Source organism: Schistocerca gregaria, chromosome 10 (genome assembly GCF_023897955.1).
Source record: "Schistocerca gregaria isolate iqSchGreg1 chromosome 10, iqSchGreg1.2, whole genome shotgun sequence".
Taxonomy (NCBI): Eukaryota; Metazoa; Arthropoda; class Insecta; order Orthoptera; family Acrididae; genus Schistocerca; species Schistocerca gregaria.
Genome location: NC_064929.1, coordinates 38,950,288 through 38,968,886, shown reverse-complemented (window position 1 = coordinate 38,968,886; position 18,599 = coordinate 38,950,288). Strand labels below are relative to the sequence as shown.

Here is an 18,599-nt window from a genome sequence, read left to right as displayed (position 1 = left end):
GTCACAACTAGCAACACCAGTAGCAGCCGACTGCACGCAAAGAATAGGAATGTGCAGTGGGATTTACGTGAACTCGGCGCAAGGCAGATCTTTCCGACATAGGCTTGAGAATCTTACGGGAACACTTGTACTGTTTCTAAATTAAGTGTAGGCGTGGGAGGAGGGTGCTTCCCGCGCACTAATAACAGCACGCTTGCCAATTGTGGATGCTAATCATTCGCTTGTATCTTCCTAGACACATCTGCAGGCTGTGAATTATTCCACTTGCATGGCAAGGTGCGCATGTTGGTGTGTTAAAAATTCTGGAGGCACTGGGAATTGATCCCAGTACCTCTCGCATACTAAGCGAGCGCTCTACCATCTGAGCTACGCCCCCCCCCCCCCCCCCCCCCCCCCGGAGACTAATGGTGCTACATACAGCCATATAGACGACACAGACCCTTGCACTCCCATTATTCAGCAGACAAACACTACTCTCTATGTATCCGTTAGGGTGTCTTTCAGGTTTCGTGCATTCTGTATCGAATCGTAGTTGGCCAAAATGAAAGTGGCACGTATAACGTCGAAAATAGAATTCGGACACGGCTCTGAGTAAGACCAACGTGTTGTCCACCCTCTAGACTTCAATGAGGTTAAGCCGTGATACCTAAGACAGATCTGCACTCGATGACACCTCGATAACAGCCGGTCCCCACACTTACATCTTGCTCTCCTTACGTCAGTATACATCATATCAGTCTGTGACGCTGGCTTTGCAACATCTTGCGTGCCTTTAGGTTCGCCGCGACCAACACTTACCATTCACTGACCACAAAAAAAAGGAGGCGCCGCGGCTTGAAGCCTGCACCTTTCACATGCGATTCGAACGCTCTACCAACTGAGCTACGCCACATGCACGACCAAGCTGCGCTATTCCCCATTCTTGGCGACTCTGATGCGCACGGACACGATGGTTGGTTGGTTTGTAGCGGTGAAGGGAGCAGAGTACAAAGGCGCGGACACGTTCATATACACAAAAGTTCCACGTAGTTTCGATGCTCTGGTATTACAAATGCAAATTCCGTCTGTTTTTAACGTCTTAAATTGAAAGAGCCGTCACAAATTGCTCCGTTTTCACTCCTTGTCGACAACCATACAGCACCTGAGGTAACAAACACATCTCGAGCCCCATTGTGCACTCCATTATTCATGCCAACTCAGTGCCTCACTCTTTACTACTGTGTACCAATCTTGTTGTCCAACTGCTAAACACTGGGCCAAAACAAGTTTCCGCGTCTCCATTGCACTGCGCATACTACAAAACGCTCCCCAAACTTGGCACTCACCCACGCAGCCGACTTTTCCGACTTTCCACGACGCTCACGCTAGTGACAGCATTATTTATAGTTCGACGTCGCGCCAAAGCGAATGAGCACATTTCGCCTACGGCTTAGGCCGCCCTCCTAGTGTGGCTGCTCGGTGTCTGCAGGCAGCGAGGGTCTGCAAGCTTCCTGTGTTCGCACCTATGTCACCTGTGCTTGCTTGTCAGAGACAGACTATCGCAAAACATACAACTCACTCCATGAATTGATTGCTACGGCATCTGTTATCAGCAGTCACAACTAGCAACACCAGTAGCAGCCGACTGCACACAAAGAATAGGAATGTGCAGTGGGATTTACGTGAACTCGTCCCAAGGCAGATCTCTCCGACATAGGCTTGAGAATCTTACGGGAACACTTGTACTGTTTCTAAATTAAGTGTAGGCGTGGGACGAGGGTGCTTCCCGCGCACTAATAATAGCACGCTTGCCAATTGTGGATTATAATCATTCGCTTGTATCTTCCTAGACACATCTGCAGACTGAGAATTATTCGACTTGCATGGCAAGGTGCGCATGTAGGTGTGTTAAAAATTCTGGAGGCACTGGGTATTAATCCCAGTACCTCTCGCATACTAAGCGAGCGCTCTACGCCCGTCCCTTCGAAGACTAATGGTGCTACATACAGCCTTATAGACGACACAGACCCTTGCACTCCCATTATTCAGCAGACAAACACTACTCTCTATGTATCCGTTAGGGTGTCTTTCAGGTTTCGTGCATTCTGTATCGAATCGTAGTTGGCCACAATGAAAGTGGCACGTATAACGTTGAAAATAGAGTTCGGACACCGCTCTGAGTGAGACGAACGTGTTGTCCACCCTCTAGACTTCAATGAGGTTAAGCCGTGACACCTAAGACAGATCTGCACTCGATGACACCTCGATAACATCCGGTCCCCACACTTACATCTTGCTCTCCTTACGTCAGTATACATCATATCAGTCTGTGACGCTGGCTTTGCAACATCTTGCGTGCCTTTAGGTTCGCCGCGACCAACACTTACCATGCACTGACCACAAAAAATGGAGGCGCCGCGGCTTGAATCCTGGACTTTTCACTTGCGAAGCGAACGCTCTACCAACTGAGCTACGCCACATGCACGAGCAAACTGCGCTATTCCCCATTCTTTGCGACTCTGATGCGCACGGACACGATGGTTGGTTGGTTTTTAGCGGTGAAGGGAGCAGAGTACAAAGGTGCGGACACGTTCATATACACAAATGTTCCAAGTAGTTTCGATGCTCTGGTATTACAAATGCAAATTCCGTCTGTTTTTAACGTCTTAAATTGAAAGAGCCGTCACAAATTGCTCCGTTTTCACTCCTTGTCGACAATCATACAGCACCTGAGGTAACAAACACATCTCGAGCCCCATTGTTCACTCCATTATTCATGCCAACTCAGTGCCTCACTCTTTACTACTGTGTACCAATCTTGTCGTCCAACTGCAAAACACTGGGCCACAACAAGTTTCCGCGTCTCCATTGCACTGCGCATACTACAAAACGCTCCCCAAACTTGGCACTCACCCACGCAGCCGACTTTTCCGACTTTCCACGACGCTCACGCTAGTGACAGCATTATTTATAGTTCGACGTCGCGCCAAAGCGAATGAGCACATTTCGCCTACGGCTTAGGCCGCCCTCCTAGTGTGGCTGCTCGGTGTCTGCAGGCAGCGAGGGTCTGCAAGCTTCCTGTGTTCGCACCTATGTCACCTGTGCTTGCTTGTCAGAGACAGACTATCGCAAAACATACAACTCACTCCATGAATTGATTGCTACGGCATCTGTTATCAGCAGTCACAACTAGCAACACCAGTAGCAGCCGACTGCACACAAAGAATAGGAATGTGCAGTGGGATTTACGTGAACTCGGCGCAAGGCAGATCTCTCCGACATAGGCTTGAGAATCTTACGGGAACACTTGTACTGTTTCTAAATTAAGTGTAGGCGTGGGACGAGGGTGCTTCCCGCGCACTAATAATAGCACGCTTGCCAATTGTGGATGCTAATCATTCGCTTGTATCTTCCTAGACACATCTGCAGACTGAGAATTATTCCACTTGCATGGCAAGGTGCGCATGTAGGTGTGTTAAAAATTCTGGAGGCACTGGGTATTGATCCCAGTACCTCTCGCATACTAAGCGAGCGCTCTACCATCTGAGCTACGCCCGCCCCCCGAAGACTAATGGTGCTACATACAGCCTTATAGACGACACAGACCCTTGCACTCCCATTATTCAGCAGACAAACACTACTCTCTATGTATCCGTTAGGGTGTCTTTCAGGTTTCGTGCATTCTGTATCGAATCGTAGTTGGCCACAATGAAAGTGGCACGTATAACGTTGAAAATAGAGTTCGGACACCGCTCTGAGTAAGACGAACGTGTTGTCCACCCTATAGACTTCAATGAGGTTAAGCCGTGATACCTAAGACAGATCTGCACTCGATGACACCTCGATAACAGCCGGTCCCCACATTTACATCTTGCTCTCCTTACGTCAGAATACATCATATCAGTCTGTGACGCTGGCTTTGCAACATCTTGCGTGCCTTTAGGTTCGCCGCGACCAACACTTACCATGCACTGACCACAAAAAATGGAGGCGCCGCGGCTTGAATCCTCGACTTTTCACTTGCGAAGCGAACGCTCTACCAAATGAGCTACGCCACATACACGACCAAACTGCGCTATTCCCCATTCTTTGCGACTCTGATGCGCACGGACACGATGGTTGGTTGGTTTTTAGCGGTGAAGGGAGCAGAGTACAAAGGCGCGGACACGTTCATATACACAAAAGTTCCAAGTAATTTCGATGCTCTGGTATTACAAATGCAAATTCCGTCTGTTTTTAACGTCTTAAATTGAAAGAGCCGTCACAAATTGCTCCGTTTTCACTCCTTGTCGACAATCATACAGCACCTGAGGTAACAAACACATCTCGAGCCCCATTGTGCACTCCATTATTCATGCCAACTCAGTGCCTCGCTCTTTACTACTGTGTACCAATCTTGTCGTCCAACTGCAAAACACTGGGCCACAACAAGTTTCCGCGTCTCCATTGCACTGCGCATCCTACAAAACGCTCACCAATCTTAGCACTCACCCACGCAGCCGACTTTTCCGACTTTCCACGACGCTCACGCTAGTGACAGCATTATTTAAAGTTCGACGTCGCGCCAAAGCGAATGAGCACATTTCGCCTACGGCTTAGGCCGCCCTCATAGTGTGGCTGCTCGGTGTCTGCAGGCAGCGAGGGTCTGCAAGCTTCCTGTGTTCGCACCTATGTCACCTGTGCTTGCTTGTCAGAGACAGACTATCGCAAAACATACAACTCACTCCATGAATTGATTGCTACGGCATCTGTTATCAGCAGTCACAACTAGCAACACCAGTAGCAGCCGACTGCACACAAAGAATAGGAATGTTCAGTGGGATTTACGTGAACTCCGCGCAAGGCAGATCTCTCCGACATAGGCTTGAGAATCTTACGGGAACACTTGTACTGTTTCTAAATTAAGTGTAGGCGTGGGACGAGGGTGCTTCCCGCGCGCACTAATAACAGCACGCTTGCCAATTGTGGATTATAATCATTCGCTTGTATCTTCCTAGACACATCTGCAGACTGAGAATTATTCCACTTGCATTGCAAGGTGCGCATGTAGGTGTGTTAAAAATTCTGGAGGCACTGGGTATTGATCCCAGTACCTCTCGCATACTAAGCGAGCGCTCTACCATCTGAGCTACGCCCGCCTCCCCGAAGACTAATGGTGCTACATACAGCCTTATAGACGACACAGACCCTTGCACTCCCATTATTCAGCAGACAAACACTACTCTCTATGTATCCGTTAGGGTGTCTTTCAGGTTTCGTGCATTCTGTATCGAATCGTAGTTGGCCACAATGAAAGTGGCACGTATAACGTTGAAAATAGAGTTCGGACACCGCTCTGAGTTAGACGAACGTGTTGTCCACCCTCTAGACTTCAATGAGGTTAAGCCGTGATACCTAAGACAGATCTGCACTCGATGACACCTCGATAACAGCCGGTCCCCTCACTTACATCTTGCTCTCCTTACGTCAGTATACATCATATCAGTCTGTGACGCTGGCTTTGCAACATCTTGCGTGCCTTTAGGTTCGCCGCGACCAACACTTACCATGCACTGACCACAAAAAATGGAGGCGCCGCGGCTTGAATCCTGGACTTTTCACTTGCGAAGCGAACGCTCTACCAACTGAGCTACGCCACATGCACGACCAAGCTGCGCTATTCCCCATTCTTTGCGACTCTGATGCGCACGGACACGATGGTTGGTTGGTTTGTAGCGGTGAAGGGAGCAGAGTACAAAGGCGCGGACACGTTCATATACATAAAAGTTCCAAGTAGTTTCGATGGTCTGGTATTACAAATGCAAATTCCGTCTGTTTTTAACGTCTTAAATTGAAAGAGCCGTCACAAATTGCTCCGTTTTCTCTCCTTGTCGACAATCATACAGCACCTGAGGTAACAAACACATCTCGAGCCCCATTGTGCACTCCATTATTCATGCCAAGTCAGTGCCTCGCTCTTTACTACTGTGTAATAATCTTGTCATCCAACTGCAAAACACTGGGCCACAACAAGTTTCCGCGTCTCCATTGCACTGCGCATACTACAAAACGCTCCCCAAACTTGGCACTCACCCACGCAGCCGACTTTTCCGACTTTCCACGACGCTCACGCTAGTGACAGCATTATTTATAGTTCGACGTCGCGCCAAAGCGAACGAGCACATTTCGCCTACGGCTTAGGCCGCCCTCCTAGTGTGGCTGCTCGGTGTCTGCAGGCAGCGAGGGTCTGCAAGCTTCCTGTGTTCGCACCTATGTCACCTGTGCTTGCTTGTCAGAGACAGACTATCGCAAAACATACAACTCACTCCATGAATTGATTGCTACGGCATCTGTTATCAGCAGTCACAACTAGCAACACCAGTAGCAGCCGACTGCACGCAAAGAATAGGAATGTGCAGTGGGATTTACGTGAACTCGGCGCAAGGCAGATCTTTCCGACATAGGCTTGAGAATCTTACGGGAACACTTGTACTGTTTCTAAATTAAGTGTAGGCGTCGGAGGAGGGTGCTTCCCGCGCACTAATAACATCACGGTTGCCAATTGTGGATGCTAATCATTCGCTTGTATCTTCCTAGACACATCTGCTGGCTGTGAATTATTCCACTTGTATGGCAAGGTGCGCATGTAGGTGTGTTAAAAATTCTGGAGGCACTGGGTATTGATCCCAGTACCTCTCGCATACTAAGCGAGCGCTCTACAATCTGAGCTACGCCCGCCCCCCCGAAGACTAATGGTGCTACATACAGCCACATAGACGACACAGACCCTTGCACTCCCATTATTCAGCAGACAAACACTACTCTCTATGTATCCGTTAGGGTGTCTTTCAGGTTTCGTGCATTCTGTATCGAATCGTAGTTGGCCACAATGAAAGTGGCACGTATAACGTTGAAAATAGAGTTCGGACACCGCTCTGAGTAAGACGAACGTGTTGTCCACCCTCTAGACTTCAATGAGTTTAAGCCGTGATACCTAAGACAGATCTGCACTCGATGACACCTCGATAACAGCCGGTCCCCACACTTACATCTTGCTCTCCTTACGTCAGTATACATCATATCAGTCTGTGACGCTGGCTTTGCAACATCTTGCGTGCCTTTAGGTTCGCCGCGACCAACACTTACCATGCACTGACCACAAAAAATGGAGGCGCCGCGGCTTGAATCCTGGACTTTTCACTTGCGAAGCGAACGCTCTACCAACTGAGCTACGCCACATGCACGACCAAACTGCGCTATTCCCCATTCTTTGCGACTCTGATGCGCACGGACACGATGGTTGGTTGGTTTGTAGCGGTGAAGGGAGCAGAGTACAAAGGCGCGGACACGTTCATATACACAAATGTTCCAAGTAGTTTCGATGCTCTGGTATTACAAATGCAAATTCCGTCTGTTTTTAACGTCTTAAATTGAAAGAGCCGTCACAAATTGCTCCGTTTTCTCTCCTTGTCGACAATCATACAGCACCTGAGGTAACAAACACATCTCGAGCCCCATTGTGCACTCCATTATTCATGCCAACTCAGTGCCTCGCTCATTACTACTGTGTACCAATCTTGTCGTCCAACTGCAAAACACTGGGCCACAACAAGTTTCCGCGTCTCCATTGCACTGCGCATACTACAAAACGCTCCCCAATCTTGGCACTTACCCACGCAGCCGACTTTTCCGACTTTCAACGACGCTCACGCTAGTGACAGCATTATTTAAAGTTCGACGTCGCGCCAAAGCGAATGAGCACATTTCGCCTACGGCTTAGGCCGCCCTCCTAGTGTGGCTGCTCGGTGTCTGCAGGCAGCGAGGGTCTGCAAGCTTCCTGTGTTCGCACCTATGTCACCTGTGCTTGCTTGTCAGAGACAGACTATCGCAAAACATACAACTCACTCCGTGAATTGATTGCTACGGCATCTGTTATCAGCAGTCACAACTAGCAACACCAGTAGCAGCCGACTGCACGCCAAGAATAGGAATGGGCAGTGGGATTTACGTGAACTCGGCGCAAGGCAGTTCTTTCCGACATAGGCTTGTGAATCTTACGGGAACACTTGTAGTGTTTCTAAATTAAGTGTAGGCGTCGGAGGAGGGTGCTTCCCGCGCACTAATAACATCACGCTTGCCAGTTGTGAATGCTAATCATTCGCTTGTATCTTCCTAGACACATCTGCTGGCTGTGAATTATTCCACTTGCATGGCAAGGTGCGCATGTAGGTGTGTTAAAAATTCTGGAGGCACTGGGTATTGATCCCAGTACCTCTCGCATACTAAGCGAGCGCTCTACCATCTGAGCTACGCCCCCCCCCCCCCCCCCCCGAAGACTAATGCTGCTACATACAGCCATATAGACGATACAGACCCTTGCACTCCCATTATTCAGCAGACAAACACTACTCTCTATGTATCCGTTAGGGTGTCTTTCAGGTTTAGTGCATTCTGTATCGAATCGTAGTTGGCCACAATGAAAGTGGCACGTATAACGTTGAAAATAGAGTTCGGACACCGCTCTGAGTAAGACGAACGTGTTGTCCACCCTCTAGACTTCAATGAGGTTAAGCCGTGATACCTAAGACAGATCTGCACTCGATGACACCTCGATAACAGCCGGTCGCCACACTTACATCTTGCTCTCCTTACGTCAGTATACATCATATCAGTCTGTGACGCTGGCTTTGCCACATCTTGCGTGCCTTTAGGTTCGCCGCGACCAACACTTACCATTCACTGACCACAAAAAATGGAGGCGCCGCGGCTTGAACCCTGCACCTTTCACATGCGAGGCGAACGCTCTACCATCTGAGCTACGCCACATGCACGACCAAGCTGCGCTATTCCCCATTCTTTGCGACTCTGATGCGCACGGACACGATGGTTGGTTGGTTTGTAGCGGTGAAGGGAGCAGAGTACAAAGGCGCGGACACGTTCATATACATAAAAGTTCCAAGTAGTTTCGATGCTCTGGTATTACAAATGCAAATTCCGTCTGTTTTTAACGTCTTAAATTGAAAGAGCCGTCACAAATTGCTCCGTTTTCTCTCCTTGTCGACAATCATACAGCACCTGAGGTAACAAACACATCTCGAGCCCCATTGTGCACTCCATTATTCATGCCAAGTCAGTGCCTCGCTCTTTACTACTGTGTACCAATCTTGTCATCCAACTGCAAAACACTGGGCCACAACAAGTTTCCGCGTCTCCATTGCACTGCGCATACTACAAAACGCTCCCCAAACTTGGCACTCACCCACGCAGCCGACTTTTCCGACTTTCCACGACGCTCACGCTAGTGACAGCATTATTTATAGTTCGACGTCGCGCCAAAGCGAACGAGCACATTTCGCCTACGGCTTAGGCCGCCCTCCTAGTGTGGCTGCTCGGTGTCTGCAGGCAGCGAGGGTCTGCAAGCTTCCTGTGTTCGCACCTATGTCACCTGTGCTTGCTTGTCAGAGACAGACTATCGCAAAACATACAACTCACTCCATGAGTTGATTGCTACGGCATCTGTTATCAGCAGTCACAACTAGCAACACCAGTAGCAGCCGACTGCACGCAAAGAATAGGAATGTGCAGTGGGATTTACGTGAACTCGGCGCAAGGCAGATCTTTCCGACATAGGCTTGAGAATCTTACGGGAACACTTGTACTGTTTCTAAATTAAGTGTAGGCGTCGGAGGAGGGTGCTTCCCGCGCACTAATAACATCACGCTTGCCAATTGTGGATGCTAATCATTCGCTTGTATCTTCCTAGACACATCTGCTGGCTGTGAATTATTCCACATGTATGGCAAGGTGCGCATGTAGGTGTGTTAAAAATTCTGGAGGCACTGGGTATTGATCCCAGTACCTCTCGCATACTAAGCGAGCGCTCTACCATCTGAGCTACGCCCCCCCTCCCCACCTGAAGACTAATGGTGCTACATACAGCCATATAGACGATACAGACCCTTGCACTCCCATTATTCAGCAGACAAACACTACTCTCTCTGTATCCGTTAGGGTGTCTTTCAGGTTTAGTGCATTCTGTATCGAATCGTAGTTGGCCACAATGAAAGTGGCACGTATAACGTTGAAAATAGAGTTCGGACACCGCTCTGAGTAAGACGAACGTGTTGTCCACCCTCTAGACTTCAATGAGGTTAAGCCGTGATACCTAAGACAGATCTGCACTCGATGACACCTCGATAACAGCCGGTCGCCACACTTACATCTTGCTCTCCTTACGTCAGTATACATCATATCAGTCTGTGACGCTGGCTTTGCAACATCTTGCGTGCCTTTAGGTTCGCCGCGACCAACACTTACCATTCACTGACCACAAAAAATGGAGGCGCCGCGGCTTGAACCCTGCACCTTTCACATGCGAGGCGAACGCTCTACCAACTGAGCTACGCCACATGCACGACCAAGCTGCGCTATTCCCCATTCTTTGCGACTCTGATGCGCACGGACACGATGGTTGGTTGGTTTGTAGCGGTGAAGGGAGCAGAGTACAAAGGCGCGGACACGTTCATATACACAAAAGTTCCAAGTAGTTTCGATGGTCTGGTATTACAAATGCAAATTCCGTCTGTTTTTAACGTCTTAAATTGAAAGAGCCGTCACAAATTGCTCCGTTTTCACTCCTTGTCGACAATCATACAGCACCTGAGGTAACAAACACATCTCGAGCCCCATTGTGCACTCCATTATTCATGCCAACTCAGTGCCTCGCTCTTTACTACTGTGTACCAATCTTGTCGTCCAACTGCAAAACACTGGGCCACAACAAGTTTCCGCGTCTTCATTGCACTGCGCATACTACGAAACGCTCCCCAAACTTGGCACTCACCAACGCAGCCGACTTTTCCGACTTTCCACGACGCTCACGCTAGTGACAGCATTATTTATAGTTCGACGTCGCGCCAAAGCGAATGAGCACATTTCCCCTACGGCTTAGGCCGCCCTCCTAGTGTGGCTGCTCGGTGTCTGCAGGCAGCGAGGGTCTGCAAGCTTCCTGTGTTCGCACCTATGTCACCTGTGGTTGCTTGTCAGAGACAGACTATCGCAAAACATACAACTCACTCCATGAATTGATTGCTACGGCATCTGTTATCAGCAGTCACAACTAGCAACACCAGTAGCAGCCGACTGCACACAAAGAATAGGAATGTGCAGTGGGATTTACGTGAACTCGGCCCAAGGCAGATCTCTCCGACATAGGCTTGAGAATCTTACGTTAACACTTGTACTGTTTCTAAATTAAGTGTAGGCGTGGGACGAGGGTGCTTCCCGCGCACTAATAATAGCACGCTTGCCAATTGTGGATTATAATCATTCGCTTGTACCTTCCTAGACACATCTGCAGACTGAGAATTATTCCACTTGCATGGCAAGGTGCGCATGTAGGTGTGTTAAAAATTCTGGAGGCACTGGGTATTGATCCCAGTACCTCTCGCATACTAAGCGAGCGCTCTACCATCTGATCTACGCCCGCCCCCCCGAAGACTAATGGTGCTACATACAGCCTTATAGACGACACAGACCCTTGCACTCCCATTATTCAGCAGACAAACACTACTCTCTATGTATCCGTTAGGGTGTCTTTCAGGTTTCGTGCATTCTGTATCGAATCGTAGTTGGCCACAATGAAAGTGGCACGTATAACGTTGAAAATAGAGTTCGGACACCGCTCTGAGTAAGACGAACGTGTTGTCCACCCTCTAGACTTCAATGAGGTTAAGCCGTGATACCTAAGACAGATCTGCACTCGATGACACCTCGATAACAGCCGGTCCCCACACTTACATCTTGCTCTCCTTACGTCAGTATACATCATATCAGTCTGTGACGCTGGCTTTGCAACATCTTGCGTGCCTTTAGGTTCGCCGCGACCAACACTTACCATGCACTGACCACAAAAAATGGAGGCGCCGCGGCTTGAAACCTGGACTTTTCACTTGCGAAGCGAACGCTCTACCAACTGAGCTACGCCACATGCACGACCAAACTGCGCTATACCCCATTCTTTGCGACTCTGATGCGCACGGACACGATGGTTGGTTGGTTTGTAGCGGTGAAGGGAGCAGAGTACAAAGGCGCGGACACGTTCATATACACAAAAGTTCCAAGTAGTTTCGATGCTCTGGTATTACAAATGCAAATTCCGTCTGTTTTTAACGTCTTAAATTGAAAGAGCCGTCACAAATTGCTCCGTTTTCACTCCTTGTCGACAATCATACAGCAACTGAGGTAACAAACACATCTCGAGCCCCATTGTGCACTCCATTATTCATGCCAACTCAGTGCCTCGCTCTTTACTACTGTGTACCAATCTTGTCGTCCAACTGCAAAACACTGGGCCACAACAAGTTTCCGCGTCTCCATTGCACTGCGCATACTACAAAACGCTCCCCAAACTTGGCACTCACCCACGCAGCCGACTTTTCCGACTATCCACGACGCTCACGCAACGCTCACGCTAGTGACAGCATTATTTATAGTTCGACGTCGTGCCAAAGCGAATGAGCACATTTCGCCTACGGCTTAGGCCGCCCTCCTAGTGTGGCTGCTCGGTGTCTGCAGGCAGCGAGGGTTTGCAAGCTTCCTGTGTTCGCACCTATGTCACCTGTGCTTCCTTGTCAGAGACAGACTATCGCAAAACATACAACTCACTCCATGAATTGATTGCTACGGCATCTGTTATCAGCAGTCACAACTAGCAACACCAGTAGCAGCCGACTGCACGCAAAGAATAGGAATGGGCAGTGGGATTTACGTGAACTCGGCGCAAGGCAGTTCTTTCCGACATAGGCTTGTGAATCTTACGGGAACACTTGTAGTGTTTCTAAATTAAGTGTAGGCGTCGGAGGAGGGTGCTTCCCGCGCACTAATAACATCACGCTTGCCAATTGTGAATGCTAATCATTCGCTTGTATCTTCCTAGACACACCTGCTGGCTGTGAATTATTCCACTTGCATGGCAAGGTGCGCATGTAGGTGTGTTAAGAATTCTGGAGGCACTGGGTATTGATCCCAGTACCTCTCGCATACTAAGCGAGCGCTCTACCATCTGAGCTACGCCCCCCTCCCCCCCCCCCCCCCTGAAGACTAATGGTGCTACATACAGCCATATAGACGGTACAGACCCTTGCACTCCCATTATTCAGCAGACAAACACTACTCTCTATGTATCCGTTAGGGTGTCTTTCAGGTTTAGTGCATTCTGTATCGAATCGTAGTTGGCCACAATGAAAGTGGCACGTATAACGTTGAAAATAGAGTTCGGACACCGCTCTGAGTAAGACGAACGTGTTGTCCACCCTCTAGACTTCAATGAGGTTAAGCCGTGATACCTAAGACAGATCTGCACTCGATGACACCTCGATAACAGCCGGTCGCCACACTTACATCTTGCTCTCCTTACGTCAGTATACATCATATCAGTCTGTGACGCTGGCTTTGCCACATCTTGCGTGCCTTTAGGTTCGCCGCGACCAACACTTACCATTCACTGACCACAAAAAATGGAGGCGCCGCGGCTTGAACCCTGCACCTTTCACATGCGAGGCGAACGCTCTACCAACTGAGCTACGCCACATGCACGACCAAGCTGCGCTATTCCCCATTCTTTGCGACTCTGATGCGCACGGACACGATGGTTGGTTGGTTTGTAGCGGTGAAGGGAGCAGAGTACAAAGGCGCGGACACGTTCATATACATAAAAGTTCCAAGTAGCTTCGATGCTCTGGTATTACAAATGCAAATTCCGTCTGTTTTTAACGTCTTAAATTGAAAGAGCCGTCACAAATTGCTCCGTTTTCTCTCCTTGTCGACAATCATACAGCACCTGAGGTAACAAACACATCTCGAGCCCCATTGTGCACTCCATTATTCATGCCAAGTCAGTGCCTCGCTCTTTACTACTGTGTACCAATCTCGTCATCCAACTGCAAAACACTGGGCCACAACAAGTTTCCGCGTCTCCATTGCACTGCGCATACTACAAAACGCTCCCCAAACTTGGCACTCACCCACGCAGCCGACTTTTCCGACTTTCCACGACGCTCACGCTAGTGACAGCATTATTTATAGTTCGACGTCGCGCCAAAGCGAACGAGCACATTTCGCCTACGGCTTAGGCCGCCCTCCTAGTGTGGCTGCTCGGTGTCTGCAGGCAGCGAGGGTCTGCAAGCTTCCTGTGTTCGCACCTATGTCACCTGTGCTTGCTTGTCAGAGACAGACTATCGCAAAACATACAACTCACTCCATGAATTGATTGCTACGGCATCTGTTATCAGCAGTCACAACTAGCAACACCAGTAGCAGCCGACTGCACGCAAAGAATAGGAATGTGCAGTGGGATTTACGTGAACTCGGCGCAAGGCAGATCTTTCCGACATAGGCTTGAGAATCTTACGGGAACACTTGTACTGTTTCTAAATTAAGTGTAGGCGTCGGAGGAGGGTGCTTCCCGCGCACTAATAACATCACGCTTGCCAATTGTGGATGCTAATCATTCGCTTGTATCTTCCTAGACACATCTGCTGGCTGTGAATTATTCCACTTGTATGGCAAGGTGCGCATGTAGGTGTGTTAAAAATTCTGGAGGCACTGGGTATTGATCCCAGTACCTCTCGCATACTAAGCGAGCGCTCTAACATCTGAGCTACGCCCCCCTCCCCCCCCGAAGACTAATGGTGCTACATACAGCCATATAGACGATACAGACCCTTGCACTCCCATTATTCAGCAGACAAACACTACTCTCTCTGTATCCGTTAGGGTGTCTTTCAGGTTTAGTGCATTCTGTATCGAATCGTAGTTGGCCACAATGAAAGTGGCACGTATAACGTTGAAAATAGAGTTCGGACACCGCTCTGAGTAAGACGAACGTGTTGTCCACCCTCTAGACATCAATGAGGTTAAGCCGTGATACCTAAGACAGATCTGCACTCGATGACACCTCGATAACAGCCGGTCGCCACACTTACATCTTGCTCTCCTTACGTCAGTATACATCATATCAGTCTGTGACGCTGGCTTTGCAACATCTTGCGTGCCTTTAGGTTCGCCGCGACCAACACTTACCATTCACTGACCACAAAAAATGGAGGCGCCGCGGCTTGAACCCTGCACCTTTCACATGCGAGGCGAACGCTCTACCAACTGAGCTACGCCACATGCACGACCAAGCTGCGCTATTCCCCATTCTTTGCGACTCTGATGCGCACGGACACGATGGTTGGTTGGTTTGTAGCGGTGAAGGGAGCAGAGTACAAAGGCGCGGACACGTTCATATACACAAAAGTTCCAAGTAGTTTCGATGCTCTGGTATTACAAATGCAAATTCCGTCTGTTTTTAACGTCTTAAATTGAAAGAGCCGTCACAAATTGCTCCGTTTTCTCTCCTTGTCGACAATCATACAGCACCTGAGGTAACAAACACATCTCGAGCCCCATTGTGCACTCCATTATTCATGCCAACTCAGTGCCTCGCTCTTTACTACTGTGTACCAATCTTGTCATCCAACTGCAAAACACTGGGCCACAACAAGTTTCCGCGTCTCCATTGCACTGCGCATACTACAAAACGCTCCCCAAACTTGGCACTCACCCACGCAGCCGACTTTTCCGACTTTCCACGACGCTCACGCTAGTGACAGCATTATTTATAGTTCGACGTCGCGCCAAAGCGAACGAGCACATTTCGCCTACGGCTTAGGCCGCCCTCCTAGTGTGGCTGCTCGGTGTCTGCAGGCAGCGAGGGTCTGCAAGCTTCCTGTGTTCGCACCTATGTCACCTGTGCTTGCTTGTCAGAGACAGACTATCGCAAAACATACAACTCACTCCATGAATTGATTGCTACGGCATCTGTTATCAGCAGTCACAACTAGCAACACCAGTAGCAGCCGACTGCACGCAAAGAATAGGAATGTGCAGTGGGATTTACGTGAACTCGGCGCAAGGCAGATCTTTCCGACATAGGCTTGAGAATCTTACGGGAACACTTGTACTGTTTCTAAATTAAGTGTAGGCGTCGGAGGAGGGTGCTTCCCGCGCACTAATAACATCACGCTTGCCAATTGTGGATGCTAATCATTCGCTTGTATCTTCCTAGACACATCTGCTGGCTGTGAATTATTCCACTTGTATGGCAAGGTGCGCATGTAGGTGTGTTAAAAATTCTGGAGGCACTGGGTATTGATCCCAGTACCTCTCGCATACTAAGCGAGCGCTCTACCATCTGAGCTACGCCCGCACCCCCGAAGACTAATGGTGCTACATACAGCCTTATAGACGACACAGACCCTTGCACTCCCATTATTCAGCAGACAAACACTACTCTCTATGTATCCGTTAGGGTGTCTTTCAGGTTTCGTGCATTCTGTATCGAATCGTAGTTGGCCACAATGAAAGTGGCACGTATAACGTTGAAAATAGAGTTCGGACACCGCTCTGAATAAGACGAACGTGTTGTCTACCCTCTAGACTTCAATGGGGTTAAGCCGTGATTCCTCAGACAGATCTGCACTCGATGACACCTCGACAACAGCCGGTCCCCACACTTACATCTTGCTCTCCTTACGTCAGTATACATCATATCAGTCTGTGACGCTGGCTTAGCAACATCTTGCGGACCTTTAGGTTCGCCGCGACCAACACTTACCATGCACTGACCACAAAAAATGGAGGCGCCGCGGCTTGAATCCTCGACTTTTCACTTGCGAAGCGAACGCTCTACCAACTGAGCTACGCCACATGCACGACCAAGCTGCGCTATTCCCCATTCTTTGCGACTCTGATGCGCACGGACACGATGGTTGGTTGGTTTGTAGCGGTGAAGGGAGCAGAGTACAAAGGCGCTGACACGTTCATATACACAAAAGTTCCAAGTAGTTTCGATGCTCTGGTATTACAAATGCAAATTCCGTCTGTTTTTAACGTCTTAAATTGAAAGAGCCGTCACAAATTGCTCCGTTTTCACTCCTTGTCGACAATCATACAGCACCTGAGGTAACAAACACATCTCGAGCCCCATTGTGCACTCCATTATTCATGCCAACTCAGTGCCTCGCACTTTACTACTGTGTACCAATCTTGTCGTCCAACTGCAAAACACTGGGCCACAACAAGTTTCCGCGTCTTCATTGCACTGCGCATACTACGAAACGCTCCCCAAACTTGGCACTCACCCACGCAGCCGACTTTTCCGACTTTCCACGACGCTCACGCTAGTGACAGCATTATTTATAGTTCGACGTCGCGCCAAAGCGAATGAGCACATTTCCCCTACGGCTTAGGCCGCCCTCCTAGTGTGGTTGCTCGGTGTCTGCTGGCAGCGAGGGTCTGCAAGCTTCCTGTGTTCGCACCTATGTCACCTGTGCTTGCTTGTCAGAGACAGACTATCGCAAAACATACAACTCACTCCATGAATTGATTGCTACGGCATCTGTTATCAGCAGTCACAACTAGCAACACCGGTAGCAGCCGACTGCACGCAAAGAATAGGAATGTGCAGTGGGATTTACTTGAACTAGGCGCAAGGCAGATCTTTCCGACATAGGCTTGAGAATCTTACGGGAACACTTGTACTGTTTCTAAATTAAGTGTAGGCGTGGGAGGAGGCTGCTTCCCGCGCACTAATAACAGCACGCTTGCCAATTGTGGATGCTAATTATTCGCTTGTATCTTCCTAGACACATCTGCAGGCTGAGAATTATTCCACTTGCATGGCAAGGTGCGCATGTAGGTGTGTTAAAAATTCTGGAGGCACTGGGTATTGACGCCAGTACCTCTCGCATACTAAGCGAGCGCTCTACCACCTGAGCTACGCCCGCCCCCCCGAAGACTAATGGTGCTACATACAGCCATATAGACGACACAGACCCTTGCACTCCCTTTATTCAGCAGACAAACACTACTCTCTATGTATCTGTTAGGGTGTCTTTCAGGTTTCGTGCATTCTGTATCGAATCGTAGTTGGCCACAATGAAAGTGGCACGTATAACGTTGAAAATAGAGTTCGGACACCGCTCTGAGTAAGACGAACGTGTTGTCCACCCTCTAGACTTCAATGAGATTAAGCCGTGATACCTAAGACAGATCTGCACTCGATGACACCTCGATAACAGCCGGTCCCCACACTTACATCTTGCTCTCCTTACGTCAGTATACATCATATCAGTCTGTGACGCTGGCTTTGCAACATCTTGCGTGCCTTTAGGTTCGCCGCGACCAACACTTACAATGCACTGACCACAAAAAATTGAGGCGCCGCGGCTTGAACCCTGCACCTTTCACATGCGAAGCGAACGCTCTACCAACTGAGCTACGCCCCAGGCACGACCAAACTGCGCTATTCCCCATTCTTTGCGACTCTGATGCGCACGGACACGATGGTTGGTTGGTTTGTAGCGGTGAAGGGAGCAGAGTACAAAGGCGCGGACACGTTCATATACACAAAAGTTCCAAGTAGTTTCGATGCTCTGGTATTACAAATGCAAATTCCGTCTGTTTTTAACGTCTTAAATTGAAAGAGCCGTCACAAATTGCTCCGTTTTCACTCCTTGTCGACAATCATACAGCATCTGAGGTAACAAACACATCTCGAGCCCCATTGTGCACTCCATTATTTATGCCAACTCAGT

At 49.1% G+C, this 18,599-nt stretch overlaps 5 non-coding genes across 5 annotated transcripts; all 5 read right to left on the bottom strand.

Moving 5' to 3' along the window:
- Positions 1-303: 303 nt before the first annotated feature.
- Positions 304-376, bottom strand: Trnat-agu (transfer RNA threonine (anticodon AGU)). Its single transcript has one exon. It is a non-coding gene; the product is annotated as a tRNA-Thr (tRNA).
- Positions 377-8,202: 7,826 nt separating this feature from the next.
- Positions 8,203-8,275, bottom strand: Trnat-agu (transfer RNA threonine (anticodon AGU)). The gene has a single exon. It is a non-coding gene; the product is annotated as a tRNA-Thr (tRNA).
- A 1,514-nt stretch (positions 8,276-9,789) lies between these two features.
- Positions 9,790-9,862, bottom strand: Trnat-agu (transfer RNA threonine (anticodon AGU)). The gene has a single exon. It is a non-coding gene; the product is annotated as a tRNA-Thr (tRNA).
- A 3,101-nt stretch (positions 9,863-12,963) lies between these two features.
- On the bottom strand, positions 12,964-13,036 carry Trnat-agu (transfer RNA threonine (anticodon AGU)). The gene has a single exon. It is a non-coding gene; the product is annotated as a tRNA-Thr (tRNA).
- Positions 13,037-18,217: 5,181 nt separating this feature from the next.
- Trnaa-cgc (transfer RNA alanine (anticodon CGC)) lies at positions 18,218-18,290 on the bottom strand. Its single transcript has one exon. It is a non-coding gene; the product is annotated as a tRNA-Ala (tRNA).
- Positions 18,291-18,599: the final 309 nt, after the last annotated feature.